We start from the raw sequence: 13,606 nt of genomic DNA, 5'->3' as shown, positions 1-13,606 counted from the left end.
AAATTAACTAGCTATTCAGCTAGCTGGTTCCCAATGGAATAGAACACAAGGGAGGGAAGTTTGGATGATAGAAGTAGATCAGGGCTAATGACGCTCAGAAAAGAGAGAGATACACTGAAGTCATGATTTTAAAATGTGATAAATATTCTGTCATTTCACAAATTCTCCACCAAGTCTGCCCTTCAAAGAAAGGTACACTTCTTCAAAAGTAAGTGTCCAATAACTTCCCCTGTTTTCCTGGGTTTGCTACTCTAGTATTTCATCTTAAAAATGGTTATATCCTGGAATTCCCTGGCGGTCCAGTAGTTACGACTCTGCACTTTCACTGCCGAGTGCTTGGGTTCAATCCCTGGTTGGGGAACTAAGATCCTGCAAGCCGTGCAGCATGGCCAAACAAACAAACAAAAATGGTTAATTAAAAAAAATGGTCATATCCAGTAGTGGAGGGAAGAACATAAAAAAAATCCCTGACCTGAACTTTCTCCACATGCAGTACGCTATTGTATTACAGTGTTTCTCTATCAATTCAAAATGGGATTAAATGTAATTAAAGCAATTCTCTCAGCAGTACTGCACCAAGTAATCTAGGTACATATTGTAATTGTTTAAAATGTTTACATGAGATTTAGACACAAAACTTATGGCTGTGAAACAGGTGCAAGCTTAAAATCTAACTGATGAATGCTTAAAAATGACAGTCTAATTTCCCCAAATATATGAACCACCTCGTATTGCCATTTTTGTTCTCAGTACTCCCATTGTCCTTTGTGTTTTAAATTCTTTTGCTGACTTATTTCCTCTGTCAGTTTTCCACAGTCAGCATCCTTTACAATTGGCTTAGAATTTTGCTACAGAAAATGCTGAAATCCCTTGCTGATTGGGTATGGAACATACCCTACACAAAATATACCATATCTCATTTTCCTTTTGAACAGTGCCTCTTAGAAACATGAAATTACAATAGAGTTGGGAAAACTGTCTAGAAATAAACAAATGGTTGTAATGGGGTATATGATAGACTGTTTTCTACGGGCACTAACACTATATAAGACCTTGAACCTAACTCCAAAAATACAAGGACATAAGTGTAGAGAAGAGGAGGCTGGGTGTCAGCACAAATAACCAAATGGGATGGGAGAAGTATTCAGCAGGAAACTTAATGAACCAACAGGGTGTTGTGGCAGCCAATAAAGCTAATGGGCATTAACAGAAAAATGCTATCTGGAGCGAGGAAGGTGATAGCCGTGCTCTGCTCACATAGTTATTGGGATATTACATTATATTTTGAATAGCGAATTGTTAAAGGAATAGAAGCAAGTGAAGCTGGTATTCAGATAAGAAAATTCAGCATGTTGGAGTATTTAAAATTTATGTCGTATGAGAAGTGTATTCAAATATTTAATGAGCTCTGTGGATTCAAAGTTTGTATTTCCAGTTAAGTTTTCAAAATATGGACCTAGAACCTATGCATAGAAGAAAATAGGCTGAATCCAAAGAACAAGAAGGTAATTAGCAGCTTCATGATGTGTGCATTTGCAATTACTGAAGGTGCTCAAATATAGAAAACTGCTTGAGAGAGAATGCACGCAGATGCATCATCTTTTAATCTATAGCCACCTCATTCACTACTGTTTTGCCCAGTGTCCAGGACTTGAATCAGTCAGATTAGCAAATCCTCAACACCTGGGCAGGGGATTGGCTCAGTGGTGGGCAGAGCAGCAGAAGCATGGAGGAGGGCTGGTTCCTATTATTCTACACCACCCCCCACCCCATACACACACATTATAATGCTGGCAAATTTATCTTCCCTGGGAGAGAACTAGAAAAGTTTCTGGAAAACTATCTGGCAATAAATAGGAACTTTAAAGATGATTATGTCGTTTGATCTAACAATTTCACTTCTGGAATATGGAGGATATAAACAGATCTTGTGAGAAACTTTACATATAGAAATGCTCATCACAACACTATTGGTAATAGTTTAAAAAGGGGGTCAGGGAACCCTTACAATTTAGCAAATATTTACTAAACACCTGCTCTGTAACAGGTATTCTTCTAGGTGCTTGGGATATATCAGTGAGCAAAATAATTTCCCTACTCTCAAGGAGTTTATGGTCCAATAGGGAAGACAAAAGGAAATATAAATATAATAAATAAACATTTATATAATACAGTATGGTAGAAGGGAACAAGGGCTGTGGAGGAACACAGTGTAGAGCCAGGTAATGAGGGGTGGGGTTGGTAGCTGCCGAGTGGCCAGGGTGGGTCTCACTGAGAAGGCAATATGACTAAAGACTTACTGATGATGGTGTCAGCCTTGAAGATATCTGGAGGGAAATAGCAGTATGTTAACTGGGAAGAATGATTCAGTAGAAAGTGAAAATTTGATGAAATAAGCTTTCTTTTGCTAACATAGGAAATGCTAACAATATAATATTCAATGAAACAAGCAGGGTATAAATTGTATATTCAGTATTACAGTTTTAAATTATGTTCACACATATATATTCATTTATTCCGTAAATATATATTGAGCACTTATTTATTTTTAAATATTTATATAGCACGTATTATATTCCAGACACTATTCTAATCATTCCCAAATATTAATGTCATTGAATCTTTTTTTTTTTTTCCACTGTCTTCACTACTTTATTTTTTAATTTTTTTTAAACATCTTTATTGAAGTATAATTGCCTTACAATGGTGTGTTAGCTTCTGCTTTATAACAAAGTGGATCAGTTATACATATACAATATGTTCCCATTTCTCTTCCCTCTTGCATCTCCCTCCCTCCCACCCTCCCCATCCCACCCCTCTAGGTGGTCACAAAGCACCGAGCTGATCTCCCTGTGCTATGCGGCTGCTTCCCACTAGTTATCTATTTTACATTTGGTAGTGTATATATGTCCATGACACTCTCTTACCCTGTCACATCTCACCCCACCCCCTCCCCATATCCTCAAGTCCATTCTCTAGTAGGTCTGTGTCTTTATTCCCGTCTTGCCACTAGGTTCTTCATGGCCTTTTTTTTTTTTTTTTTTTCCCTTAGATTCCGTATGTATGTGTTAGCATACTGTATTTGTTTTTCTCTTTCTGACTTACTTCACTCTGTATGACAGACTCTAACTCCATCCACCTCATTACAAATACCTCCATTTCATTTCTTTTTATGGCTGAGTAATATTCCATTGTATATATGTGCCACATCTTCTTTATCCATTCATCTGTCGATGGACATTTAGGTTGCTTCCATGTCCTGGCTATTGTAAATAGAGCTGCAATGAACATTTTGGTACATGACTATTTTTGACCTATGGTTTTCTCAGGGTATATGCCCAGTATTGGGATTGCTGGGTCGTATGGTAGTTCTATTTGTAGTTTTTTCAGGAACCTCCATACTGTTCTCCATAGTGGCTGTATCAATTTACATTCCCACCAACAGTGCAAGAGTGTTCCCTTTCCTCCACACCCTCTCCAGCATTTATTGTTTCTAGATTTTTTGATGATGGCCATTCTGACCGGTGTGAGATGATATCTCATTGTAGTTTTGATTTGCATTTCTCTAATGATTAATGATGTTGAGCATTCTTTCATGTGTCTGTAGGCCATCTGTATATCTTCTTTGGAGAAATGTCTGTTTAGGTCTTCTGCCCATTTTTGGATTGGGTTGTTGGTTTTTTTGTTATTGAGCTGCGTGAGCTGCTTGTAAATCTTGGAGATTAATCCTTTGTCAGTTGCTTCATTTGCAAATATTTTCTCCCATTCTGAGGGTTGTCTTTTGGTCTTGTTTATGGTTTCCTTTGCTGTGCAAAAGCTTTTAAGTTTCATTAGGTCCCATTTGTTTATTTGTGTTCTTATTTCCACTTCTCTGGGAGCTGGGTCAAAAAGAATCTTGCTGTGATGTATGTCATAGAGTGTTCTGCCTATGTTTTCCTCTAAGAGTTTGATAGTGTCTGCCCTTACACTTAGGTCTTTAATCCATTTTGAGTTTATTTTTGTGCATGGTGTCAGGGAGTGTTCTAATTTCATACTTTTACATGTAGCTGTCCAATTTTCCCAGCACCACTTATTGAAGAGGCTGTCTTTTCTCCACTGTATATGCTTGCCTCCTTTATCAAAGATAAGGTGACCATATGTGTGTGGGTTTATCTCTGGGCTTTCTATCCTGTTCCATTGATCTATATTTCTGTTTTTGTGCCAGTACCAAACTGTCTTGATTACTGAAGCTTTGTAATATAGTCTGAAGTCAGGGAGCCTGATTCCCCCAGCTCCATTTTTCGTTCTCAAGATTGCTTTGGCTATTCGGGGTCTTTTGTGTTTCCATACAAATTGTGAAATTTTTTGTTCTAGTTCTGTGAAAAATGCCAGTGGTAGTTTGATAGGGATTGCATTGAATCTGTAGATTGCTTTGGGTAGTAGAGTCATTTTCACAATGTTGATTCTTCCAATCCAGGAACATGGTATATCTCTCCATCTATTTGTATCATCTTTAATTTCTTTCAACAGTGTCTTATAATTTTCTGCATACAGGTCTTTTGTCTCCTTAGGTAGGTTTATTCCTAGATATTTTATTCTTTTTGTTGCAATGGTAAATGGGAGTGTTTTCTTAATTTCACTTTCAGATTTTTCGTCATTAGTGTATAGAAATGCAAGAGATTTCTGTGCATTTATTTTGTATCCTGCTACTTTACCAAATTCATTGATTAGCTCTAGGAGTTTTCTGGTAGCATCTTTAGGATTCTCTATGTATAGTATCATGTCATCTGCAAATAGTGACAGCTTTACTTCTTCTTTTCCGATTTGGATTCCTTTTATTTCTTTGTCTTCTCTGATTGCTGTGGCTAACACTTCCAAAACTATGTTGAATAATAGTGGTGAGAGTGGGCAACCTTGTCTTGTTCCTGATCTTAGTGGAAATGGTTTCAGTTTTTCACCATTGAGGACAATGTTGGCTGTGGGTTTGTCATATATGGCCTTTATTATGTGGAGGAAAGTTCCCTCTATGCCTACTTTCTGCAGGGCTTTTATCATAAATGGGTGTTGAATTTTGTCGAAAGCTTTCTCTGCATCTATTGAGATGATCATATGGTTTTTCTCCTTCAATTTGTTAATATGGTGTATCACATTGATTGATTTGCGTATATTGAAGAATCCTTGCATTCCTGGGATAAACCCCACTTGATCATGGTGTATGATCCTTTTAATGTGCTGTTGGATTCTGTTTGCTAGTATTTTGTTGAGGATTTTTGCATCTATGTTCATCAGTGATATTGGCCTGTAGTTTTCTTTCTTTGTGACATCTTTGTCTGGTTTTGGTATCAGGGTGATGGTGGCCTCGTAGAATGAGTTTGGGAGTGTTCCTCCCTCTGCAATATTTTGGAAGAGTTTGAGAAGGATAGGTGTTAGCTCGTCTCTAAATGTTTGATAGAATTCACCTGTGAAGCCATCTGGTCCTGGGCTTTTGTTTGTTGGAAGGTTTTTAATCACAGTTTCAATTTCAGTGCTTGTGATTGGTTTGTTCATATTTTCTATTTCTTCCTGGTTCAGTCTCGGCAGTTTGTGCATTTCTAAGAATCTGTCCATTTCTTCTAGGTTGTCCATTTTATTGGCATAGAGTTGCTTGTAGTAATCTCTCATGATCTTTTGTATTTCTGCAGTGTCAGTGGTTACTTCTCCTTTTTCCTTTCTAATTCTATTGATCTGAGTCTTCTCCCTTTTTCTCTTGATGAGTCTGGCTAATGGTTTATCAATTTTGTTTATCTTCTCAAAGAACCAGCTTTTAGTTTCATTGATTTTTGCTATTGTTTCCTTCATTTCTTTTTCATTTATTTCTGACCTGATCTTTATAATTTCTTTCCTTCTGCTGGCTTTGGGGTTTTTTTGTTCTTCTTTCTCTAATTGCTTCAGGTGCAAGGTTAGGTTGTTTATTCGAGATGTTTCCTGTTTCTTGAGGTAGGCTTGTATTGCTATAAACTTCCCTCTTAGCACTGCTTTTGCTGCGTCCCATAGGGTTTGGGTCGTCGTATCTCCATTGTCATTTGTTTCTAGGTATTTTTTGATTTCCCCTTTGATTTCTTCAGTAATCACTTCGTTATTAAGTAGTGTATTGTGTAGCCTCCATGTGTTTGTATTTTTTACAGATCTTTTCCTGTAATTGATATCTAGTCTCATAGCGTTGTGGTCGGAAAAGATACTTGATACGATTTCAATTTTATTAAATTTACCAAGGCTTGATTTGTGACCCAAGATATGATCTATCCTGGAGAATGTTCCATGAGCACTTGAGAAAAATGTGTATTCTGTTGTTTTGGGGTGGAATGTCCTATAAATACCAATTAAGTCCATCTTGTTTAATGTATCATTTAAAGCTTGTGTTTCCTTATTTATTTTCATTTTGGATGATCTGTCCATTGGTGAAAGTGGGGTGTTAAAGTCCCCTACTATGATTGTGTTACTGTCGATTTCCCCTTTTATGGCTGTTAGTATTTGCCTTATGTATTGAGGTGCTCCTATGTTGGGTGCATAAATATTTACAATTGTTATAGCTTCCTCTTGGATCGATCCCTTGATCATTATATAGTGTCCTTCTTTGTCTCTTGTAATAGTCTTTATATTAAAGTCTATTTTGTCTGATATGAGAATTGCTACTCCAGCTTTCTTTTGATTTCCATTTGCATGGAATATCTTTTTCCATCCCCTCACTTTCAGTCTGTATGTGTCTCTAGGTCTGAAGTGGGTCTCTTGTAGACAGCATATATATGGGTCTTGTTTTTGTATCCATTCAGCCAGCCTGTGTCTTTTGGTGGGAGCATTTAATCCATTTACATTCAAGGTAATTAGCAATATGTATGTTCCTATTCCCATTTTCTTAAATGTTTTGGGTTTGTTATTGTAGGTGTTTTCCTTCTCTTGTGTTTCTTGCCTAGAGAAGTTCCTTTAGCATTTGTTGTAAAGCTGGTTTGGTGGTGCTGAACTCTCTCAGCTTTTGCTTGTCTGTAAAGGTTTTAATTTCTCCATCGAATCTGAATGAGATCCTTGCTGGGTAGAGTAATCTTGGTTGTAGGTTTTTCTCCTTCATCACTTTAAGTATATCCTGCCACTCCCTTCTGGCTTGCAGAGTTTCTGCTGAAAGATCAGATGTTAACCTTATGGGGATTCCCTTGTGTGTTATTTGTTTTTTTTCCCTTGCTGCCTTTAATATGTTTTCCTTATATTTAATTTTTGACAGTTTGATTAACATGTGTCTTGGCGTGTTTCTCCTTGGGTTTATCCTGTATGGGACTCTCTGAGCTTCCAGGACTTGATTAACTATTTCCTTTCCCATATTAGGGAAGTTTTCAACTATAATCTCTTCAAATATTTTTTCAGTCCCTTTCTTTTTCTCTTCTTCTTCTGGGACCCCTATAATTCGAATGTTGGTGCGTTTAATGTTGTCCCAGAGGTCTCTGAGACTGTCCTCAGTTCTTTTCATTCTTTTTTCTTTATCCTGCTCTGTAGTAGTTATTTCCACCATTTTATCTTCCAGGTCACTTATCCTTTCTTCTGCCTCAGTTATTCTGCTATTGATCCCATCTAGAGTATTTTTAATTTCATTTATTGTGTTTTTCATCATTGCTTGGTTCCTCTTTAGTTCTTCTACGTCCTTGTTAAATGTTTCTTGCATTTTGTCTATTCTATTTCCAAGATTTTGGATCATCCTTACTATCATTATTCTGAATTCTTTTTCAGGTAGACTACCTATTTCCTCTTCATTTGTTAAGTCTGGTGTGCTTTGACCCTGCTCCTTCATCTGCTGTGTGTTTTTCTGTCGTCTCATTTTGCTTATCTTACTGTGTTTGGGGTCTCCTTTTCACAGACTGCAGGTTTGTAGTTCCCGTTGTTTTTGGTATCTGTCCCCAGTGGCTAAGGTTGGTTCAGTGGGTTGTGCAGGCTTCCTGGTGTAGGGAACTAGTGCCTGAGCTCTGGTGGATGAGGCTGGATCTTGTCTTTCTGGTGGGCTCATCCACGTCTGGTGGTGTATTTTGGGGTGTCTGTGGCCTTATTATGATTTTAGGCAGCCTCTCTGCTAATGGGTGGGGCTGTGTTCCTGTCTTGCTAGTTGTTTGGCATAGGGTGTTCAGCACTGTAGCTTGCTGGTCATTGAGTGATGCTGGGTCTTGATGTTGAGATGGAGATCTCTGAGAGATTTTTGCCGTTTGGTATTACGTGGAGCTGGGAGGTCTCTTGTGGACCAGTGTCCTGAAGTTGGCTCTCCCACCTCAGAGGCACGGCCCTGATGCCTGGCTGGAGCACCAAGAGCCTTTCGTCCACACGGCTCAGAGTAAAAGAGAGAAAAAATAGAAAGAAAGAAAGAAAGAGGCTATAATATAGTGAAGTAAAATAAAGCTATTGTAAAGCAAAGCTATACAGACAAAATCTCACCCAGAAGCATATACATATACACTCACAAAAAAAAAGGAAAAGAGGAAAAATTAATATATCCTGCTCCCAAAGTCCACCTCCTGAATTTGGGATGATTTGTTGTCTATTCAGGTATTCAACAGATGCAGGCACATCAAGTTGTTTGTGGAGTTTTAATCCGCTGCTTCTGAGGCTGCTGGGAGAGATTTCCCCTTCTCTTCTCTGTTCGCACAGCTCCTGGGGTTCAGCTTTGGATTTGGACCCGCCTCTGCGTGTAGGTCGCCTGAGGGCGTCTATTCCCCGCCCAGACAGAACGGGGTTAAAGGAGCCGCTGCTTCGGGGGCGCTGGCTCACTCAGGCCGCGGGGAGGGAGGGGTACGGAGGAGGCGGGGCGAGCCTGCGGCGTCAGAGGCTGGCGTGACGTTGCACCAGCCTGAGGCGCGCAGTGCGTTCTCCCGGGGAATTTGTCCCTGGATCATGGGACCCTGGCAGTGGCGGGCTGCACCGGCTCCCGGGAGGGGCGGTGTGGAGAGTGACCTGTGCTCACACACAGGCTTTTTGGAGGCGGCAGCAGCAGCCCCAGCGTCTCACGCCCGTCTCTGGGGTCCGCGCTGATTGCCACGGCTCGCGCCCTTCTCTGGAGTTCGTTTAGGCGGCGCTCTGAATCCCCTCTCCTTGCGCGCAGCGAAACCAAGAGGCAAGAAAAAGTCTCTTGCCTCTTCGGCAGCTGCAGACTTTTTCCCGGTCTCCCTTCCAGCCAGCTGTGGTGCGCTGACCCCTTCAGGCTGTGTTCACGCCGCCAGCCCCAGTCCTCTCCCTGCGATCCAACCGAAGCTGAGCCTCAGCTCCCAGCTCCGCCTGCCCCGGCGGGGGAGCAGAGAAGCCTCTCGAGCTGGAGAGTGCTGGTCGGCACCGCTCCTCCGTGCGGGAACCTCTCCGCTTTGCCCTCCGCACCCCTGTGGCTGCGCTCTCCTCCGTGGCTCCGAAGCTTCCCCCCTCTGCCACCCGCTGTCTCTGCCCGCGAAGGGGCTTCCTAGTGCGTGGCAATCTTTCCTCCTTCACAGCTCCCTCCCACTGGTGCAGGTGCCGTCCCTATTCTTTTGTCTCTGTTATTTCTTTTTTCTTTTGCCCTACCCAAGTACGGGGGGAGTTTCTTGCCTTTTTGGAGGTCGGACGTTTTCTGCCAGCGTTCAGTGGGTGTTCTGTAGGAGCAGTTCCACGTGTAGATGTATTTCTACTGTATCTGTGGGAAGGAGGGTGATCTCCGCGTCTTACTCTTCCGCCATCTTCTCTCCTCCCTGAATCTTTATAACTTTGTTGTGAAGTAGGAGCTGTTTTGACCTCATGACTGGGAAAGATGCTAATTAATTACCTAAGGCCACTGGTGAGTACGAGCATGGCATGGTTTTGCTCTGACTCTGTGTTCTTAATTGTGTGGGTTCTGCCTCTTCTTTGCTAGGCCCTGATTGGGCACTGAGGAGGGAGAGAAACGCATAAGTGGATACCTAGTAAAAAGTCCTGGTAAGACATATGTCAGATATTAATGGTGATTTTTCTCTGTGGGTAGAAACAGATCATATTATTCTGAGTACATTTGTGTATTCTCCAAATTTCCTATGATAAAGACATATTTAAAATTATAACTTTAATATTATGTATTTGTAAGTAGTACAGTGTCTTTTACTATAATAAAAAAAGCATAAATAGTTAAAGCTTGAAGGAAGAGCTAGAACAAGACTTTTGTCTCCCTTATTTTAGGTCAGTGTTTTTTTTTTTTTCCTTAGCTGTGTTTCTGGTATATAGTGTATTCAGCATAGTATGATAGAAAGACATCTCTAGTGGAAGCCAGGCTCAGGTCCTACTTCTGATACTAACAGGCTCTGCACCTTCAAATGAGTCTCTTAGCCAGTTTGGGTTTTGGTTTTCTTTCTTGTAAAATTAAAGAATTGGATTAACTGATATCTGGTCCCTTCCATTTCTGACTTTCCATGATTCTATGGCAGTTTTACTGTCTTACCCTAACTAAAAGGTAATTGATTCTGAGGTACTGGAGTACCAGTTTATTAGCTTGCAAAGTAAGTGACATGTGGACAAAAATCCTCGAAATCTGTTATTAATTCATTTTCTTAATGTAGCCAAGCTATGAAAGTATTGTTTTATAGATCGAAAAATAGTCAAATATTAGCACATTTGTAATGTTTAATACATGGAAAGACAATAATAATCAGTAACCGCTTTACTGATTAATTTTGAAATTACTATCACATGCGTAGAAATATCAATACTTGAGGATCAAATAATTAGAAAATTCTACCTTATTGCCTGACCAGCTTTGGAGTCAGAAATTTGCTTGTTGAGTATGGAATCAGAATAAGAGGTATCAGAAAAATCAAGCTGTCTAATGATATCAGAATAAGATAGCCTGAATTATCTATGTACCTACCTGGAGATTCAAAATCTGTTGCTTATAACCTCCATATGCCACCTCCACCCTCACCAGTGGGACTAGGACTCCCCGAAATGTTGAAGTGTTGAAGGCTCCCTTTTATTGCATATTGCCAAAGTTAGGTTCTGCCAAGATTGAAAGCCCTGTGCCTTTCCTTTCTCTTTGCTCCCCGACTGGACCCAAATTCCTTTCTCTAGAGCATTGGCTCATTTGAGTGTCTTTGCATATCTATATCCTCATCCGGGTTAACAGTTAACACTCTAAAGACTTTTCATTTTACTACTTTCCTGGTTTTAAGAAGGGAAAAAGTCACAATAACCCCCAAGTATCAATGACACTGTTTGCTCCTTTAGTGCAGCATAAGATCCTGTTGGTCTAGAAGAAGCTGCTTTTTTAAAAAAAAAATCCAGGCTGAGAATAAACTAAAGTTACCTATGAAGCCACTAGAGCACCCAGGCACCTCTACAAAGTTGCTACTAGCAACTTTGCTGCCCAAGAAATGAAACACCAAATGCACCGCAAATCAGCTTTGTAATTCACAGATGGGCGTTATTAACGATGTGTGCCATCTGGCAGCTTCCTTTTTTTGACTAATTTGTCTTGCTAACTAGGCTCAGTTATGGTTTATGCTGCTGAGGAAGTACATGTGCTGTCAACATGTATATATAACAAATTTTAAGATTGCACAACCTTAAAATCATTATTTTAAAAGTTTTCTTTCTCTAAGTTTTGGCTACTCAGCCCTAGATATTGCTTTGCTTTTATGTATATAGCCTCTGTTTTTATATATCCTATATTAACAGGGACCTTCTAAAGGATTTTCCTCTTAATCAATATGGAGAAATATCTATTAGGAACTGAAACGGTAAACACTGGAAAGTTATAAAAGCCCCAAATTCTGAAAATCCAGCAAAATTATTATACCAGTTATTGTCTGTTTTATAGTTTCAAACTCATCTTCTATGAATTCTGTAGACTCGTAAGGTGGTCCGTACATCTAACATTATTCTGTGGTGCTTCTATTCTGAAGATAGCTATCATTAATCTTCCATTTCTTCTTGCTCAATATCCTTTTTATTTTCACAAGGAAAGGACACATTATACCATTCCCTGGTATACAGTTGCTGTGGAATTGATTAAATACAATTTCAATAACTTTCTCATTATAGCTAGACCTTGCACCCTTTGTGAGAGAATATCTTACCTATTGATCTTAAGAGACAGAAACCAACTCAAACCAGCCCAAGCAGAACAGTGGACATTACTGATTCACCACCTGGTAGAAAAATAAAAAGGAAGATATCATTTGCGTCCTGGATCTGGTCATACCTGGCGCCAGGTATGACCAGATCCAGGACGCAAATGATATCTTCAGATCTCTCTCTCTCTCTACTACTCAGCTCTTCCTCTCTCTCTCTGTGAGCCTCAATCTCTCCTTTTGCTTTCCAGTTTTCTTCTGCTGGCACCCCCCAGTTCTGTAGGATACCAGGTTAGCATCCTCAAAGAAAAGAGAGCGAACCCTTTCCCCCCAGTTTCCACATTGCAATCCCAGGAATGGACTCTGTTGGGATTTGCTTAGTCACTTACCCACCAGTGAATGAATCACAGAGGCCAAATGGTATGGTGTGCTCCCATGACAGATCCTCGGCCATTCTTTTGGTTAGGGAATGAGAGATGAGGCAATATTTATCAATAGAAAAGGAGGAAGGAAAGGATGCTTGCATATTAAGCAGACAAATATGGTGGCTACCATGGTTTACTACACTATCTAAGAATAAAGGAACTTGCAGTATTATATTTAACTTTTCATTATGGCAACCAAACATCCTGGATTTTCTGGAACAATCCTGATTTCAAATATTCTATCTCATGGAGTAACCCTATGTTCAAAGTTTTGGATTGGAAAATTATATCATTCTACTCTGAGGCATATAGTGATTGGCTGTCAGAAAAGAACATTTTGATAGCTCTAACATGACAATCTAGGTGTTTTTTAAAAAGCTTTAATTAAAATGTGCTAGAATATAAATTCAAGGGGAACATGATCAATGATAGGTGGTAAAGAATATAGCAAAGGGACTTCCCTGGTGGTGCAGTGGTAAAGAATCTGCCTTCCAATGAAGGGGATGCGGGTTTGATCCCTGGTCAGGGAACTAAGATTCCACATGCCATGGGGCAGCTAAGCCCACGCACCACAACTACTGAGCTCACATGCCTCAACTAGAGAGCCTGCGTGCCAAAAACTACAGAGCCCATGTGCTCTGGAACCTGTGCGCCACAACTACAGAGCCCAGGCGCCCTGGAGCCTGCATGCCACAACTAGAGAGAAGCCCGTGTGCCACAGGGAAGAGCCCCTGCTCTGCAACAAAAGATCCTGCGTGCCTCAACAAAGATCCCACATGTGGCAACTAAGACCTGGTGCAGCCAAAAATAAATAAATAGTGTAAATAAATAAATAATAAATCTTAAAAAAAAAAGAATATAGCAAAATACTTTCATAAAAGAAAAAAATAGCTTGAAGTTTTGGGTAAGCCTTCAAACCTTGCCAGCCAATATCTCTTGCCACATATAAACTTGTATAACTCTCAGCACTGACATTTAGGCTCCTGTTTTCCTGGCACTCTTCACAAGCTCATTAACTATGCTTTGAAATTTTGCTTTACAAACTATTACTTTTTAATGAGAGAGCTCATTATTTTTCACTGGAAGTACTTCACTGCCAAATGCTACCGTTTTGTAGGAGGTAGGCAGACTTCA

This window comes from Eschrichtius robustus, chromosome 6 (assembly GCF_028021215.1).
Source record: "Eschrichtius robustus isolate mEscRob2 chromosome 6, mEscRob2.pri, whole genome shotgun sequence".
Taxonomy (NCBI): Eukaryota; Metazoa; Chordata; class Mammalia; order Artiodactyla; family Eschrichtiidae; genus Eschrichtius; species Eschrichtius robustus.
The sequence above is the reverse complement of the archived record's forward strand: the minus strand, read 5'-3'. Positions refer to the sequence as shown.